Source organism: Labrus bergylta, chromosome 2 (assembly GCF_963930695.1).
Source record: "Labrus bergylta chromosome 2, fLabBer1.1, whole genome shotgun sequence".
In the NCBI taxonomy this organism is placed as follows: Eukaryota; Metazoa; Chordata; class Actinopteri; order Labriformes; family Labridae; genus Labrus; species Labrus bergylta.
Window position 1 is genome coordinate 27,312,894 of NC_089196.1, and position 19,058 is coordinate 27,331,951.

The following is a 19,058-nucleotide window of genomic DNA, read 5'->3' on the forward strand; positions in this document are numbered from 1 at the left end:
TCTCTTTCCTTATCCATAATTTTATCTTTGAGTACAATCTTCACAGCGAATACGCACAAAGAAAAATGATTAGAGGGATTTAGATTTAACGCCTTCAAGTTACACCACACTGCTGACAGGCAGGTTGAACTCCTCTGACCAAAGTTTGTCTCTTTGCTATCAAGGTGAGATCAGGTCGAGGCTTTGTGATGATCGCTGATGTCACAGTATCTTCAGGAGACACACACACACTAATGTCCATAACCAGGATGCCCCCACACTCTCTGCCAGACAGACAGACAGACAGACAGACAGACAGACACACAAAGAGGACACAAAAGGAGGAATTAAAAAAAAAAAAAAAAAAGAAACACACAAACACATCGTGAACTTCTGTTTCTTGAGGGGGCTGAATAAAACTTTTAAAGGTTACTTTGCGGTTTTCTTGGTTTTTGAAGAGATAAATTATTCACTGGGTGTAATTAAAGTCAGACACCGGACTCATAATGAACAGTAAAGATATGATCTATGCCAAAGAGTTCAAAGTAAATACTTTGTGCCTGTGCATATGCTCAACAACACAAACATACTCTGCATACATCAGACTGCATGCAAACAGAAAGAGCTGCTGATGTTATTGAAGAGCTTGAGCTGCCCTCTAGTGGTTGTGTTTAGGAGACAGTCAGTAAACAGAACAGAATGATTAAATGTGCATGTGTTAATACTTTGATGAAGGAGAAGGGAAGTGGAAAATAAAAATGTAAAGAGATATAAAAACATAACTTGCTTGTTTTCTAATCGTTCAAAAATGGCCGACCAGTTTTTTGTTTCACGTTTCTTCTTTGAGACTTATTAGTGATGCCAAATACAACATGTGTTCCCTACTGTTTTATTGAAAGTAATTAGAAACCGCTTCAAATGTCCTTAAAATCCACACCATGACATGGTATGATACGAAATGAGCAGGCCCGGTTCATACATTTAAAATAAGGGCGCAATGCAAACTTCTGCACCCTCAATTTAAACTTCTGCACCCTCAATTGAATGGACGCAAAAAAAAAAAAAATAACGATAGGTTTTATTTTAAAAGCAATAATTAATCAAAACTTACAAATGACAACAGATCGTGTTTACTACACCCATGATCGGATGGTCATGACAGGTGCACATGACCTGTCTGTTCAGCTGGGACCACATGATGGACTCATAACACCTACACTACTTCTCCTTTGCTGTTGCCGATCACTGTAGCTACACCCCCTTTAATCTCAGATACACTCAAGTCACTTTATTCTAAGCTGGAATGGAAATGAGGCCTGAGATATCAATAATAATAATAATAATAATAATAATACTTTAATTGTAGGGCACTTTTCAAGACAGATACACAAAGTGCTTTGCAGAATATGACAATACAGCAATCTTAAGATTTGTCCTCAAACAGATAACATCAAATCTAAAAGTCAGCTAGATGAGTAAAAGTGTTTCTCAGTCGGCGACGGATACAAAGATAACCCTCCTACAGCTCAAAATCAGTGTGGTGCAGTGTATCAACTGGAGCTCTACTGAATATAAGCACAACAACAAAACAATAAATCAAAGTAAGAGGTAGGCATTGAAGGTTTATTGGAACATCTTCAACTGTGAAAAGTGAATCTTCATAGTCATTGTACTGTCCCTGCTGAGGTGTCGTAACTTCAACTAGACAGCCAGCCAAACTCCATATAAAACGACACCGGAGTCAGGATGTAACATTTTAGCTCCTTAATTTATTCCAGACTCACTGTGCATGTGGTTAAGAATCAGGAGTGAAACTGAAAATATAGATTGGTACAACACAATTAACAAGATGTCCTTTATACAAAGATAATTTGTAATCATCAAAATAATAAACAAGGTAACTACTTTTATGCTTGTAGCTGTGTCTTAATTGTTTAAATGACATGCATTAATGTATGCAAATGTAATAATATAACAAAAGATACTTTTCAATATCTTAAAGGTGAACGCAATGCCTCTGCTGGAGAAACAACTGGATGGCACTGGATTTACTCTTGAGCTCCTGCCACAGATTCTAGCCCTCTACTAGACCATGGCCCTTTCCGAATTGTCACAGTTCAGTATGCAGTTCGTACTATTCAGTATGGAGTTTCAGTATACTGAACTTTCATGGTCATTCAGTGTGCATTTTTTGGGTCCACGCTGTATACTGAACTTTTCAGTATGGATACTAACTTCCGGATTTTATGCAGTATGGATCGGATGTGTGCTTTCAGGAAATGAATTGTGTTTTACCACCGACAATGCTGTGCGAAATTAAATGTAAATCGTCACATCACGTGCGCCTCCAAATCAAAACAAACGAGCGTGGATTCATTTAATCAATTCTTAATCTAGAATTAAAGTCCCGACTGAAATCACTACTTTTAATTAACAACAGACAATATAACAAATATCTGCATTATTATAAAACCTTTCCCCCTTTATTTAAATAATGATTTAACTATTTAAATGCGTCTTTATTGGTTTATTTTATATTCTGTGTATTACTGTCTTTCATTTGTACTTTCCTTTATGTACTGTATTATTTAGTTATTTAATCTGCCTTTTACTTGATTTACATTGTGATATATGATACTGTATATGCACATTACTCTTCTTGAATAAAGCTAAACAAAAAAACAAACAAAAAAAAAAAAAAACGGGTGGATGCGGCCGGTTTGGGAAACGTAAATGACGTCACTTCCATACTGCATACTAAAACTTCCTACTTCCTGTTCCTAAAGGAAGTGATGCAAAACCCCCCTATACAGTAGGGGGAGCTAAATTACAGAAAAACTGAATATTTATAAAACATAGAAATAGCCTGGAAGGCAAAACAGTCATTGTTTTACATCTGTATTTTCATGCCTGAGAGAAAAGGTCTCCTGGGAGAGAGAGTTGAGAAGATCAGAGTTTTGAGATAAACATTCAACCTTTTTTTCCAGGCGCAACGTCAACCTCTCTCTTTTAAATGCATCGTTAGGAGCCGAGACTACTTTTGGAGACAAACTTTATTTATCTTTACTGCCTGTGATGGCGAAAAACACTCATTCAAGCAGCGACGGAACAAGCAGAGCAAAAAGATTGTTGTCCAATTTTCAATCTGAGACCGGCAGTTTCAGGCTCTCAGGGGAAGCCTGAAATCTATTCCTTATATTCCAACTCCCGTTCTCCTCTGTCTGTGCAAAGTCACAACACTTCTTTTATTTGCACACACCAAGGTCAAGATTATACAAATATTAAAGGTGTGTAAGGAGAGTGGACGCCAACAGGCTTATACAAAGGGATCCTTTCTTAATAGATACAATTTAAAAACACACAATATTAATTTTAGTATGATACCTTCCACTCGTTGAGAGTGAAGTAGTCAGCCTCTCTCTCTCACTGATGCACCTTTAAGAGTGTGGAGTCACCTGTTGCAGGTAAAATCTCTATTCATTTATAATCATCTCTACAGGTTATCGTATGATCATACAACCAACCCCCTTGAGTTCTTTCACCTTTAATAGTAGATCAGATCAAACAGCACATCCAAACATTTACAAATGATTTTACTTTAAATACTGTGCTGGCTTGTTGGTAAAAACATTTCCACCCAAGAATGTGCAAAAACAGTTGTCTTTCTTTTGCTGCATTTACCATTTATCTCAGTATTTTCAGATGAAATAAACTTAAAATACAAAACTTAAATCAAATAAATTACACATTTAATGAGGTGATCTTACTGGTAAAACACACACTTCAAAAAAGATCTGTGAGACAATGTCCAAATATTTCTCGGCAGCTTTCAGAAAACTCCCGGCCTCAGCGTAGTGCTTACACAAGACAAAGTCTTTTTCTCAGTCTATGGACCCTTGAAGGGGGCTGTTCACACCAAAGTATAAATTAACTTAAAGCAAACACACAGTCTTAATTTAGTTCAGTCATTTTTATCTTATCCATACTTACCTCTGTTTCCCATGTGGTCCCATGCAGTTAAAAGAGGCTAGTCCAGCACTTCCTGGGTATTTATCAGATTGATGATGTCATCGCTGACATCACTGGAGCAGACTATCTGAAAGGGTTTTTATTTCTGAGAAATTTTTTCTTTCTAATCATTTCTTTCACGTTTAAGTTACTGGGAGAATGTAATTTAATTATTTGAAGTTCATTTAGTTGAGTTAATGATCTGAGGTTAGTTTAAGGGTTTATTTAGATTTATTTGCTTTAAGAGAAAAGTGTAAACCCAGTTGTGCTGCACCCAGTGGCAGCCATTTTCTTAATGGGGCCGTCTATAAAGTCATGAGGCATTTGTTCTTGCATGAGGAGAGGTGAGTACATGCTGCCTTTAACATGTGTCTTAATCTGATTTAATCATGACTTACGTTGCCTTATTTACATTGAACTTTTGTTGTTTTGTTAAGTTAACATGTCTTGGTTCAATCACTGTAAATAAATACTTACCTCTTAGAAAAACATCATCTGCTGAGTTGCGTTTCTACCACCTTTCTAGAAACTTGTGCTAACTACTTTACAAACATTGAGATTGACATTTCTTTCCAACTCCGTGAAATGTCGATGTGGAGTGACGTTGAGCAAGGTAATGCATGTCAATATTTACATGACTTGTAGTGAGACTTTATGGGGCACATTTCCCCTCTGAGTTTCAAAAAAAATACTTCTGTAGTACAATACAAATGTTTTATTTACTTTACTCTACATACTCTATTAATCCCCCTGTGAAATTGTGAGATATACTTCTCACACAGATGGGACGGAATTAGGGCTTCAGGTGAGATCTATTTGTAATAGATTTGATTTCCAGGAGAATCCTGGGAGAACAAATATTGTTGAACATGTTGACATTGTTGTTAGAGAAAGTGCCTCTGTGAGAAGATTAAGTTACAGGATCCCTGAGGGCCTGTCGGCCTTACTGAGGAGGGCGGTTGACCTGATGCTGTCCCTGGGGATCATCGAGTGGTGTAACCTAATGATGCTCGTACCAAAGAAGGATGGAAGCATAAAGTTCTTCATTGATTTCACGTACCTGAATTCAATTCTTGACAGTTCACAGTAATGCCATTTGGGTTGCATGGCTCTGCAGCAACTTTCCAGAGAGTCATGGACCAGGTACTTTGTGATTTCTCTGGTTTTGCTGCAGAATATCTCGATGACATTGTCATTTACAGTAACACGTGGCGGGAACACCTGCAAGCTGTCTTGGATTGCTTTCATTCTTCCAGGCTGAAAAAAAGTCCACTTTAACAATATGAACACTAGTGTGCCGATTTGTAATTGTGAAAACGTTGGGGTTTTTTCAGGTACAGGCAGATCCCAGTCTCTCCTACTCCAGTGGTTTAAACTGTAGTATTGTTGTTGCTGATAAGACGGTTAACCTGTTTTGATCAGAGTTATCAAACCATACTGCTTCATTTTGGTCATCTCAGTAAGTTGTCTGTGTCTGTGACTCGCTGTTTGGGCGCCATCTGTCAGGGGCCTGTATCAGAGAAAAGGTTCAACAAATTCTCAGGCTGTTTTTGAAACATTTACTATATTTAAGTACGTACTAATTTCTCTGGCCCACAATTCTGTAGATCATCAGACCAGTCTTCTCGCTGACTGTTTCCCACAATTCAAAGCACCAGGTCAAAGATCGAAAAGACGGACAGCAACAGCTATCTTTCAGAGAAAATAAATGCATAAAGCCGATAATTTCACCAGATATCGCAATCTCTCCTCCTCTGTATACCTATTGAAAAAATACTTTTCTTGAAAATAATTAGTTTAACTGATTCTATAGGTTTCTGTTAATGACGACTCATGAGTCACTTACTTTGCATTTCAGAAACTGATATGGACGTCATTGATGTTTGCCTGGACGGACAGTTTCTGGTGGGGAAAAAAGTGGAAACCTTAATTTGATCTACTATGTCTCTGATGGCAACAGCCACAAAGGGGTAATATCACTCACATCATTAGTTGTTCACCAGCACATGCTTATTTAGCAGCCAACAATACAAACAACTTACAAACTTAATTTGATTTATTATGAGCTTATTTTTTCGTTTAGATTAAGTGGCTGAGCTTAAGAATTACTTTTCTATTAAAATGCAAACCATTGACGTTAATGGAACCAATCTTGGGGCCTTGCTCGACTCTGGGAGTGATTAGACTCTGGTACACAGGAAATACCACCCAACATTGTCAGCAACAGTGACACCATTCCCATCTGTTGTGTTCATGGAGACGAGAAGCCTTATCCAACAGCATGTATGGTAGAAGGGCAGACTTGCCTTTTGAACATTGAGGTTGCTGATAATCTGCCTTTTGATGCTGTTCTAGAAAGAGACCTACCAGTTCTTTTTGATTTGTTGGAGCCAGAACAAAGCAGAAAGTGTAGTGCTGTGGTAACCAGAATGCAATCCAGTGAGCCCTCCGCAATTCACAGGGCCCTGCCCTTTTTCAATGAGGAGGTGGAGACCACACCTGGGAAGTCTTGGGAAAACCCACAGACAGAGAAGGCTGGAGAAAGTCCAAAAGACAGTGGTGACAATGTCAACCAGCACTGAGCCACTAGGGTTTCAAGTTCCAGGTAATATAAGTGATATGCAGAAAACTGATCACTCTTTAGTCTCTCTTTTCCAGAAGGAGAAGGAGCCGGAGGCTGAGCTGGACATCATAAATGATGAGTATATCGTGCAAAATGGCATCCTCTATCGTCAGCGTTGCAGCTTGTGGTTCCCCAAGCAACTAGAAACACTGGCCTGGCCTGCGCAGAGATGTTGCTTAGTTCTGTGAAAGTTGTCCTCAGTGCCAAATAACATCTGCTAAAACAACCCCCAGGGCTCCACTTCCACCGCTACCAATTATTGGCAGCCCATTTGAGCACCTTGGGGTGGACATTGTTGGTCCTGTTGAGAGAAGCAAAGCAGGAAACCGTTATATGCTGGTTATAACAGACTATGCTATCAAGTATCCAGAAGTCTTTCCACTAAAATCCATACCTCTGTTTGGTACAATTCTTCTTTTGGACATGAAGTGAAGGGCTGTAGGCAATGTTGAGAGCTCTGGGAGGGTGGGATCTGTTAATGTTGTATCTTATGTCATCCAGATCAGAGAGCGGCTGGAGAAAATGGGTGAGCTGGCCCAATTGCACATGTGCGGACGCCCTGCAGCAACAGAAGTCCTAGTACGACAAGTCAGCCAGACAGAGATCCTTTGACCCAGGACAGGAAGTGCTGGTGCTCCTACTTGGTGATGACAACATACGTTGGCTAAATGGCAAGGACCGTTCCACATCCTAAAGAAACTTGGGTCAACTACATACCAGGTATAAACACCAGGGCACTCACGCTCCAGTAGGGTACTACACATAAATCTCTTTAAGAGAGTGGGTGTAGTGACCTGGAAGGGGGGGGGGGAATAGATATGATGCTACTAAGTGTGCTGGATGAAGAAGAGGTGGATGCACAATACTTACCTCTCTAGTGACCTCTCAGACGGCCCAAGGTTTCAGGTGAGAGCCACCTGTAATTCAGAAGTTTTCAAGGACAATCCTGGGGGAACAAATATTGTTAAACATGACATTGTTGTTAAAGAAGGTGCTCTTGTGAGAAGTTACAGGATCCCCGAGGGCCTGTTGGCCTCACTGAGGAGGGAGGTTATCCTGATGCTGTTCCTGGGATCATTGAGTGGTGTAACCTAATGATGCTCCTACCAAAGAAGGATGGAAGCATAAGCATCTGCATTGATTTCAGGTACCTGAAATGCATTTCTTCATTTGATTCCTATCCAACACCAAGAATTGATTAACTGCTTGAAAGCCTTCAGGACACCATGGGGCCCTTTCCAGTTCACAGTAATGCCATTTGGGTTGCACGGCGCTCCAGCAACTTTCCGGAGACTCATGGACCAGGTACTTTGTGATTTCTCTGGTTTTGCTGGAGCATATATGAATGACATTATCATTTCCAGTAACATGTGGCAGAAACACCTGTAAGCTTGTCTTTGATCACTTTCATTCTGCCTGGGTGACTGTCAACCCATCGAAGTGCGTCTTTGTTGCTGCAGAGATTAGTACCTGGGCCACGTCATCAGCAATGGGGTTGTGCATCCTCAGGTCAACAAAACCCAGGCCATAGAGTCCTGTCCCCTGCCACGAACAACGCAGCGCCGATCCTTTTTGTACTATCCGGCTTCATCACCGCTTCATACCGCATTTCTCCAACAGGGCAGCTCTACTCACAGACTTGACTAGATCCCGGAGGCCCAATCAGATCCAGTGGACAGAGCAGGCAGTGGCAGCTTTCAGTGATATCCAGCAATCACAAAGTAAGCAACCTGTTCTGTACAGCCCAAACTTTCATGAACATTTTCTTTTGCAAACTGATGCTTCTGACAGGGGTTTGGGAGCTGTGTTACTCCAGGGACCTCTGAATGATTGGCATCCAGTCGCCTACATCAGCTGGAAACTGTTCCCCAGAGAGGTTCGGTATTCGGCGGTGGTGAAGGAGGCACTGGCTATTAAGTGGGCCATTGATTCCTTCCGATACTAACATCTTGGTTGAGCGTTCACCCTGGAGACAGATCACAAGGCCTGTTTGGTTTGTACATTTGGTTTTCTTTTTTTTTTTTTTTTTGGGAAAAATAAAAACCCACCTTTTCTTGAAACTTGTCTTGTGCCTCACTGCTTATTCCCTAACAGTCCCCCACAAGAGAATCCTTCTCACCAGGATTGACAAGTGTAGCCTGTCAGGCCATGAAATGTTTGCCTGATTTCACCTATGGCTTTGATGATGTCACCAGTTGTAATCATTCCATTAAGATGTGGGTTCTTCTTTTTTAGGCTTTGGTAGAGAAACTACCCAGTGGTGATAAGCAAACGTACCACGAGCTCCTCACACCGAAATACGAGGGTTTTGAAGGTAAACTTTTTATGATTCTGAGAAAACTCTGCATGGCTCCTTTTTTTTTTTTTTTTTTTTTTTATTGGTACAATGTAACACGGGGAATTCAGAATCATGTCTTTCTGTGTTTCAGGATTATTCTCTGAATGGTATTATGTTTTTATCAACAAGGATATACAATGCGTTTCTACTCAAAGGATGGGTTTTTCCACATTTCAATTCGTGCAAGGGCAAAGGTCGAGACAGGTATCAAAGATTTTATTTTTTTAATCGAAGCCTCATTGTTGACCAAATTAAACATTAATTCCTGTCATCATAGATGTAGGATCTTTGAAAGAGGTTAGTTGAGACCTTCTTCTGTTAGTGTGCTCATTTTTATTTTATGATAAGCAGAATTTTAATCCCACCTCTCCACACACTCAGCTCCAGTCTCAATTAAAGAAACTTCTGCTCGTCCAAGGTTTACCACGATGACGGCTGCAGTACAGTGACTGTTCAGTCTGGGTCATGGAATCCACCTGGTGATCGGGGTCAGTGTCTTTTACCGCCTGTAATTATGATACATTGGGTAAAAGTGAGTTACTGTGTTATTACGGCGCTTGAAAGAAAATCACACATTTTCTATACCGCTGTTGGGGTTGTATCAAGTCAACTTTGGTTATATTCTTTAATAATTATACTTCATAATATAAATAAAATATCATTAAACTATGTTTAATCTTGTTTTGGGGCACCAACCTGTAATCGGGTAAATATAACCCAAATGTCACTCAAATTAGTTATTTAATTACTAATATTATTAACTATATTTAATAAATTGAAGGCGTGAAATCCGTACACAAAGCCTTCGCACCCAGTTTATATCACAATGCAAATACACCAGTAATCACAAACAACTGCTCTCTTAAATTATAACAGACTTTATTTAAACAAAGCAACACCAATCCAAAATCAATGAACTTAATTAAACAAATAACTATCATAAACTAATCTAAGCAACAAACGTGTGTGTGTGTGTGTACGATGGCGCACACCTAACAAAGACCTGTGTGTATGAGAGAGAAGGAGGGGAAGATTACTTCGTCCCACGTGGTCGCCCTTCCGATGGCGCACACCTAACAAAGCCCTAAATGTGGCCTTAAGGTCTAAAAGAGACCGAGTTCGGCCCTACACGATCTGTGTCTCTGAGGCGTCTGGATGGCTGCGAGTGTATAGATCTCTGTGTGTGGCCTACGTGCGTAATGGCGTGGTGGTGGAGTTAGTCCATTGTGGACCTAGTCTGGAAATTGGTCTGGTAGCTGGAGATGTGCCGTTTCCCTTCCTGAGTCTTGCCAAAGTGTGCTTGAGCAAGGCACCAAAACCCCAACTGCTTGGGCACTCTTTCATGTGCAGGCCCTCACTCTAACATCTCTGCATTAGTGTGTGTATTTCAGCCTGTGTGTAGCATGTCTCAATAATGGAGTGAAAAAGTAATTTCTCCCTGTGGGATTAATAAAAGATATCTTCTTACAATGTTTGTCTCTGATAAACATATTAGAAACTGTATACATATTCCTCAAATTAACACATGTAAGCCACATTAATGTGTATTCCAACTAAAAGTAAAACCAAGTTTTGATAAAGGAGGAATGTGCAACATTTTACACACAAATACAGCAGAAATCAAGTATATCCTCTGTAAATGTCTCTGAATCATGACTGTCTACAATGAGTGAAAAGCATGAGTCCCACCAGCTGTACTGTTGTGAGAACAGTGTTTACATGGACGGGAGGACCTTGTGTATAATGCTTTTTTACTCGAGGACTATAAAAGCAGAATAACATACTCACTGCTTATTTGGATGTCACGTAGGTGTCTTTAGGTCACGATCATTCTGTGTCAATCTATGTTTAATGTGAAGCTATGAGTTAACCGAGTGTGCTAGCATTAGCCTGCTAACACAACAATGCTGGCCACAGGTTATTGGAGCTCCAGCAAAGGACAAATTTGTCTGTCACTTGCTGTCCGTCAAATGGTGCTTAATCATGGTGCGTTCTAATTGATAACTCCTTCCTGTGAGTGGAGAGGGGTTGGAGGTGTGCCTCTGGAGGAAAGCGGAGGCTTCAGAATAGTGTAGGTGTGGCCAAACAGTTAATTTCAGAAGGACTGCTCCAGAGATTCTCCTGACCTGGCTGTAAACATATGCTCCTCACAGGGGGAGACTATCCCTGTCAGAAGGGAGGGCGGGCTGGGGTCTCCAGAGGTAAGATAAGACAGGGGAAAAAAAACAACGCTGCAGTAGCTGACGGAGTCCGCTGTACTATGCTATAATAAGAATCCTTGTTATCCTGAGTTTTTCAGGAGTTTTCTGCAAGTGTGAAAGCCTTATGTCTTGTTTATTGCTCCATTTTTGTTTTGGGGTTTAATTGAGACCTTTATTTTTGTGTATTGTTGGGCTTTGTACATTATGTAAAGCACTTTGTAGCGTTGGTGTTTGATAAGTGCTTTGTATACAAACTTTTTGATTAACTAATAGAAACAGTTGGACTAAGTTAAAAGGCCTGTTGGAAAAGATTGTGTGACGATTGTTTAATATTTTCTCTCTCTATGTTTGCTTTCAAGGAGTGACGGTGGTGGTGGAAAATCTCCTGTATGTTGACAGTGAGGTGAGTTCTGTGCTCTTGATTGAAGCTGTGATACACATCTAGACAAGTATTTGAGCCTCTTTGTTGTTTTCTTTTCGTCTGGGTAAGGACACTGAGTCTTTCCTGGTCATGATTCACTGCTGGTCCGATCTCCTGTCTCGTCCAGACAAAAATAAGCATGGTAAGCAATCAACATTTATTACAGTGGTAAGTGGATCTTGCATACATTAAATGTAAAGATTTCTTCACATTTAAGTAACATATTTTACTCGTGATTTTGCACACCAAGACGCCGTAGTGCCAACATGCTCGTCCTCAGTTGGCTCGAAACATCACTTCATAAATCCTTCAAACGGGAGCTTCTTGTTGTGCAGATCTTATTTTTACTTTCCTTGCCTGCTCAATACTCCAGAATGTGATTAAAAGTTAACATACTAAGCGGTTTTTGTTTTGTTTCTCAACAATAGTCGAAGAGAGCCTATTTCTTCTGTCATCGTCGGATGCTTCACAGAGGGATTGCCCGAGAACAGTTACTTAACTTTATTTGGATGCATTTTTGTTTCTTCCGTTTTGTAAACTACTCTTTATTAATATTTTGTGTTCACACTGTATTATAAAATGCCCATTGTTTCACAAATGCTCAACTTCTCTCTCCAGATGCAATCATAAAACCATCCCCTGCAATCCCTGGGCCGTCTGTGACAATTTCTGCTCCCTGCCCTGTTTGATATTGTTAGTTCTGTTACACTCGTTGTTTTTATAAAATAAATATTAGTTATTCATGTTTGTTTGAAGTATTTTTTATTTTTAAAAGTTCTGTTAAATATAAAGATGTATGCCAGTTTTCTCTAAGTCTATGAATATTGTCTTCGGTGGTCAAACTGTCTGCAATATAAGGGTCAACCAAAATTGTTATGGCCAGCTCTATGTCTACAACTTAAAGGTCACATATTATGCAAAATACACTTATCATGATTTTCTTACTCTAATATGGGTCCCTAGTCTGTCTCCAAACCCCCCAGTTATTAGAAAAGTAAATCCTCTTCTTTTGCCTGCTCCACAGGGGTTACTGCAGCTAGGTGTTTGTTCTGCCTTCTCACAGTAAAAAAATTGGGCAAAGAGTCACATTGTCTTTCAGAGAGGGTCAGCTACAGACACAGAAACAGATTGTTCTGAGCAGATAAGCTAATATCCGCAGATATTATCGGCTGGCTGATTTATCGGTCAAGCTGTGGATGATAGTGCAGCCTTTGCATGCAACTGACATACAACCACATAGTCTAGTCCGAACCAATCAGTTAAATGTACACATGCTGAATGAAAGCATTGCTTGTCTGCATAAATAAAATTTTCTTGCGATGAATTCTGACTATAGCGATGTGATTGTGGCAAATCCTTTCATTCGGATAATGATGTAACTGCACTTACTTGCACAGCCCTTTAGCCTACCCTGACCTTTGTTTTAATTTAGTTCTTTTTAAGGAGGATAATTATGATTCCAAAGAGGTGGAGAATCTCAAGTCCCTGGTGTCTCGCATCCGTCAGCTCCTGGACCTGCACAAGAAATACGACTGGAGACTTTCCCTTTTAGTCTATGAGAAGGTGTGTCTTTCATGAAAAACCCATTTTACGATCTAGAAGTGTACGACGGAGGATTAGGGCCACACAAAAAAGAAAAATCTGAAATTAGATTAAACTCATAAATGTACAAGATTAAAGTCGTAAATTTACGAGATTTAACTAATAAATTTAACGAGGTCCAAATCCTCCGTCGTAGAAGTGTATAAGATTCAAACAAATCAGAAAATTCACAGCAAGGGCTGAAATATTGATACAATAAATACAAACATATTTAGTACCACGTTTAGTTTACAAGTTTAATTTTAAGTCATAGACGATGCTTTGTGGTGGTGTATCATGAATTAAACTGTGTTGGAATATATCTTTGCTGCCTCGTCCGTCTTATATGTTAATCACTGATGTTTTTCCGACGGCATTTTAAGCTGGTTTTGGCTGTAATATTCTAATTGAATTGACTTTGACAGGAAAGTGTTTGGAGTTCTTCATGATTCTCGCCGCCACAGTGGAAAGCAGTATCCTGCCTCGTGATGAGCTTCTTCTACAGTATATCAAGGTAAGACAACACCACTGCTGGAACATTAACCCTTGTGCCCTCCTCAAATTTATTCATATATTTCTGCTGTGAAGTTACAACAACTTCCAACTTGCTTAAAACTACCAAACATTCAATTATTTTCAGGATCATAACCCTTTAAATGCTAGCTTATTAGTTAAATAGTGATTAGAGTCTTGCAAAATACTTTAGTTGATTTGCTTTGTGGCCAAAATGTACATACAAAACCTGCAATAAAATTATACATTTTTGTATAATTTGCTGTTTTTTTTCCCTGATTTCGTTTCTGCTCTTTTTATGGTTTTTGACAAGAGGGAAAGATCTCGTGCGAGAGTTCTCCCAGCCCCCGGTCTCAGGGGTGTGTGAGAGACAGGGCGGCTGCGGGAGAAATCTCACGGAAAACTTTAAATAATTTTTATATTATTATGATAATAAAAATGAATAAGTAACATCAGGTTATAGCAATGATTATAATATTCTTCCACAACATCATCATTCGCATCCTCATTATTATTGTCACCATCATCATAACTACCAGCAACAACATGCACACAAATGAAGTAGTAGAGGACCCGCGCTTCACATATTTTCAAAAAAAATGCTTAAGCCTTGTGACGATGTTCCATCCCTTGTGCAGATTAGCACAAATAACAGCTGTGCCCTCTGTTGCACTAACAACAGATGTCTCTGCGAGCAAGGAGGGTTCGACAGAGTTTGCCATTTTTAAGTTAATATGAATCACTTTTCAAAGTTGGAAAACTTTCAGTTAGTTGAGGTGACATAAACAATTCATTTTAATAGACTCGAAGTAAAACTAACTTTTTGTTTTCAGTGTATATATTACTTCAAAGTCAACAGATAACTTAAAAATAATCATTTTAAATTCAGGTAGAGCAGTAAAATAAAATAGCTCTGGAAACAAAGCATAAAACATTAAAGTTAAAAAACACCTCTAAATGGAAGCGTGAGATTGACAGATGCTCGTCACCAGCAGCACGTATATCTTCATCCTGATACTCTCTGGAGACCTTTCCCCCTGAGATTTTACACACTATTTAAGTCATTTTCTTTTCTTCATGTAAGACGCAGCGTTCAGCTGTTATTGCCGTCGCTGTCCGTTATGTTAGCCTTCAGCCGCTCAGAAGACATGCTGGAGTCCCGATCATTCTTCAGCATGCTTTAGCTAGCTTAAAGGAATCCATCACAAGGGGCAACCTCCGGTCTCGAAAAATGAAGCCAATGCGGAAGTACAAAAAACTGCAGTTCCTCGAGGTTCCGCTTGAGGCTGGCTGCAGAAGCACCGGAAGTGCCATAAGCCCACAGCCAAAAAAGCCCGTTTTTACCACAGGAATCAACATGTTTACAGCCTGGTTCAAAAAACGAGATATATCTGAGAAGTGGACGGCCCCTTCTCCTCACACTGTGGGGGGGGTGAATTTTTTTATAACTCATCGGATTTTATTCTATTAAGGAAAACGACTATGCCCATATAAGGGTTGTGGCAGATTTGATTGACAGCTCTGTGCGGTCAGCAGGTCAGGAGGCTAACAGCTTGATCCGTCTGATTTCTCCTCTTTCTTACTTCGTTTGGAGAGTTTGTTTAACACATATCTGACAACATACATGGCTTGCTGTGCGGTTAACAGACCATCCAACAAGTTGATGCTTCAGTTTTTTTTCGGTAAGTGATATAGCAGTGTTATATTTACTGCTTACTCATGTGTCGGTATTTATATTTACGGACCTAGCTTGTTTAACTGTTAACTGTACTCAGTGTAGCTCATTATTTACGGTCAATGGTTTCAAAATGTTTGTTGTTGAAAATAATGAGTTTGTGTGATGTTAGAAGCTAAAGGTTCACTTCAGCCTCCTTGTGAGATTTGTTCAAGAAGCTCAAAGTGTGGCTCCCTCCTGCTCAGAGAACTCCTCAGTGCTCCTCAGTCCATCACCATGCTGTCAACTCACTCCTGATGGTTTCCTGTTCAGCACAACATCAGTGAGCTCTGACACAAAGGTGGACAAGTCCTCCCATGAGTCCTCCAGCTTCAGTTTGTCCTTCTAATGTTCCTCATCAGTCAGTAGTTCTCCTTTAAGGCTGCACAGAGAAAAACTCATCCTCGTCTTTCTCTGACTACAACCTCTCTGAGATGACGTTAGCTCCTCCTGAAATCTTCTTCACATCCGACCTGCAGTCCTTCTGCTCTGCTGAAACATGTCTGCTGATCGTCCTCCTCCTCTGCTGAGAGCTGCTTTTTAAAAGTCTGCCGGCCTCCTGCTCCTCAGTCGTCTAAATGTCTGTCGCCTCCTAACATCTCTTCGACCACAGAACAGCTGAGCTCTTTCTCATCTGCTGACGCGCTGACAGAAATCCTCTCAGGTTTGGTTTCAAGCAAGAAACAAAGTTTGAACAAGCAAACGCACCAAAACAAAGCTGCATGTCTCTGCTTCACCTGCGCCTCGTCTGCTCCAAAATGAGAGTGTATAAAAAAACGGGCCATGGCATGATGTGACAGTTTGACGCTGATCTTCTGCTGAGAACATCGTAGGAAAAGTCCTGCCTCCTGCTCCTCACATCCCTGAAAGCTTCCTGATCCCTGATCCCTAAGTTGATTTAGACCTAAAATGATCTCACAAAACTTAAACTAGTTGTTGAAGCTGCTTTCCTGTTGTTGTCTCCCTCCTCACTGTCTGAATGTTGAAATCTTCTCTGAGAAAAAGTAACAAGTTGCTTTAACGGCCTCAGAGATCACATACAAAACTAAAAAAAATAAAAACAATCTGCTGTGTTTAAAGCCAGCTGATAATTCCTGTAAGTGTGTGTAGCTGCAGTCCTTCCTGGTGCACACACTAAGAACTCTGCTCGAGTTGAAAAGTCCTGAAAACTCTAAAAGTCTTTATCAAATTGCAGATCTTACCATGGTGATGATCAAGGTCATCGTCAGAGACAAGCAGACGTCCTGCAGGAGGAGAACAAGAGTCACCTCTTCTAACACTTTCTCCTGCAGCTGAGAGAGAATCCGTCCTCAGGGAGACAGCTCTTATTTGAACAATGAAACAACAAAAATCAATAAATAAAAAAACAACAGTTTGATTGCACAGTTGAGTATTTTTGTTCTTATTGTTGCTCCTCATGTTGAACTGTCAGAGTGAAGCTTCTCTGGACGCTGTCAGTGACCAAACACCAAACTTCACTGAGTATTTCTACATCTTTATTTCTAACATGTGAAACCAGAAACAGGTTCTCTTATTCTGCTCGGGGGGAAAGGAAAGGAGAGTAACAGGGGGAGGAGCTCACTGACATTATCACCAGTTACACACTAGAAGGTCAAAGGTCAAAAACAAACAGGCTTTGTACCAAAGTGTTTCACAGCGAGCATAAACCGAAATGAAGAAGATTTCATGGAAGTGAAAGAGTCTGTAATGTTATGACATCCGACGTTTCACTAAAGAAACAGTTTTCTCCTCTAAAAGGTGAAGAGGTCAAACTAACCTCTGTCTTTATCATCAACTAAACAAAGATGAACTTTTAATTTGTGGTTAAAACTCATTTAAAATCAGACAAAGACAAAAAAGGCCACTCATTGAACCGGGAAGATTAGACATGTGGTGCACTCTGCAGCCTCTAGGAGGCGACAGTACACTGTAACTGGTAACAACAGAGTCTTTCTTTTAAAATGTTCATCCCTCCATTAGCAGGGTAACACCTGTATCATGAATAAAGGTTCAGACTTATAAACGAAGGGTGTTTTCGTGTTTTTATGCCTTTTATTTAGAGATAGGAGCGAGGGAACCGGGTACAGCATGCAGGAAAGGAGCCACAGGTCAGAATACAACCTGGGCCGTCCACTTTCGGGGACTTCAGCCTCTGTACATGGGCATCAAGCACTAAAGACTACCCGCACTCCGATCAGTTTCAGGTTTGGTAGAGCCGCCTGGTCGTCACCACAGAGCTGTTGTACCTGCAGTAAAACAGATAAAAAGATGTGATGAACTATTTTCATTTCATTCATGACTTCATCTGCAATGTGTCACTTTAGAGCCAATAGAGCCAATACGATTTTTAAAAATTGGCTAAACATTCATGTACAGTTATAAAAGGGTCAAGTAAATATAATGAAGTTATTGAGTAAATTGTTTAACCTGCAAAAAAAAGCAGATTTAAAACGTTCAACGTGTCTAAAGTTATTAATTGGTGACATGTTTACAGTCTATAATTCAAAACGCCGAGACTCCTTTGACTCACGTCATAAGTAAAACAGATGTGCTCATAAGGACATCACACACCAGCACCCAAAAGGAGGCAGCAGAGGGACACGTCCCATGAACTGAGACATGAAGATCGAGTCATGCGGCGTCACTGGATCAGAGCACTGACTGTTTATAAAGATGGATCAGAGCAGCAGACCAAACGAGCACTTGAATGTAGCTTCTGACGTGTTTTACCTGGAGAGGTGGGAGGAGTTATGAGCTGTCAGTCCTGTCTGGCTGAACGGAGCAGAGGATGAGGATGAGGAAGAGGAGGAGCACTGTGTGGAGTCCTGACTGTGACAGAGACGCTCCTGACCAGAGAGGCACAGAGACTCCTCAAGAGGAACGACGGGGATCCCTGCAAGAGCCGCGTTCTGACACACACACACACACACACACACACACACACACACACACACACACACACACACACACACACACACAGAGTGAATGAATGTGACAGTTTGCAGTGAGTGCGTTTGCCCTTTCTGGTATCTACCTTCATCAGGACTCTCTGGTTCTTCATGTCTTGTTTCCATGGCATCACGTACAGTTTGGGTATCATGGGATGTTGGGCGGAGAACGTCGGGATGTGTGAACAGGATCGCCTCGGAGTCAATACCACGAGATAGTTAGTTTAGTGTTCAGGCTATGTGTGTAATGAACACGTACGATGAGGACAACAAATCTACCTGTGGTCTTTTTTTTTTCCCCTTCCTCTCACTGAAATCATTTCAGGATGTTTGGGTTTTAACTCTTCATTAAAAAATAAATTAACGAAAGCTTCTGTGAGGACTTGGTTATTAAAAAGACTGCAATCTGAAATGAACACTGAAGCGTCTTTATGACCTACAAAAGCAAACCAGACCACCGGCGACTTAATTCAGTTTTTTGCTGCATGTAACAAAAGATCATTCAGATGAAGTCTGGGTGTTAAATTAGATGTTCACATCGTAATTAAATTTGAATGCGTATTTAACTTTAACAGTTCAGCTTCAGAGTACAAATATGAGACTCACTCATGTTTGGTGGAGCTCCCTCCAGCAGCAGCAGCAGCAGCAGCAGCAGCCATGTTTGTTGACTGTGAGGGTCGCCTTAGAAACCTCCCAGTGCATGGTGGGTAGTGGGTAGGATTACAGGAGTAG

The 19,058-nt window shown here is 40.4% G+C and overlaps 1 long non-coding RNA gene across 1 annotated transcript; it reads left to right on the forward strand.

Annotated features, from left to right (window-relative positions):
* Nucleotides 1-6,085: 6,085 nt before the first annotated feature.
* Nucleotides 6,086-12,874, forward strand: LOC114921279 (uncharacterized). Its single transcript, XR_010664993.1, has 7 exons — nucleotides 6,086-8,331; nucleotides 8,402-8,603; nucleotides 8,846-8,924; nucleotides 9,040-9,436; nucleotides 11,509-11,552; nucleotides 11,640-11,712; nucleotides 12,189-12,874. It is a non-coding gene; the product is annotated as an uncharacterized lncRNA (long non-coding RNA).
* Nucleotides 12,875-19,058: the final 6,184 nt, after the last annotated feature.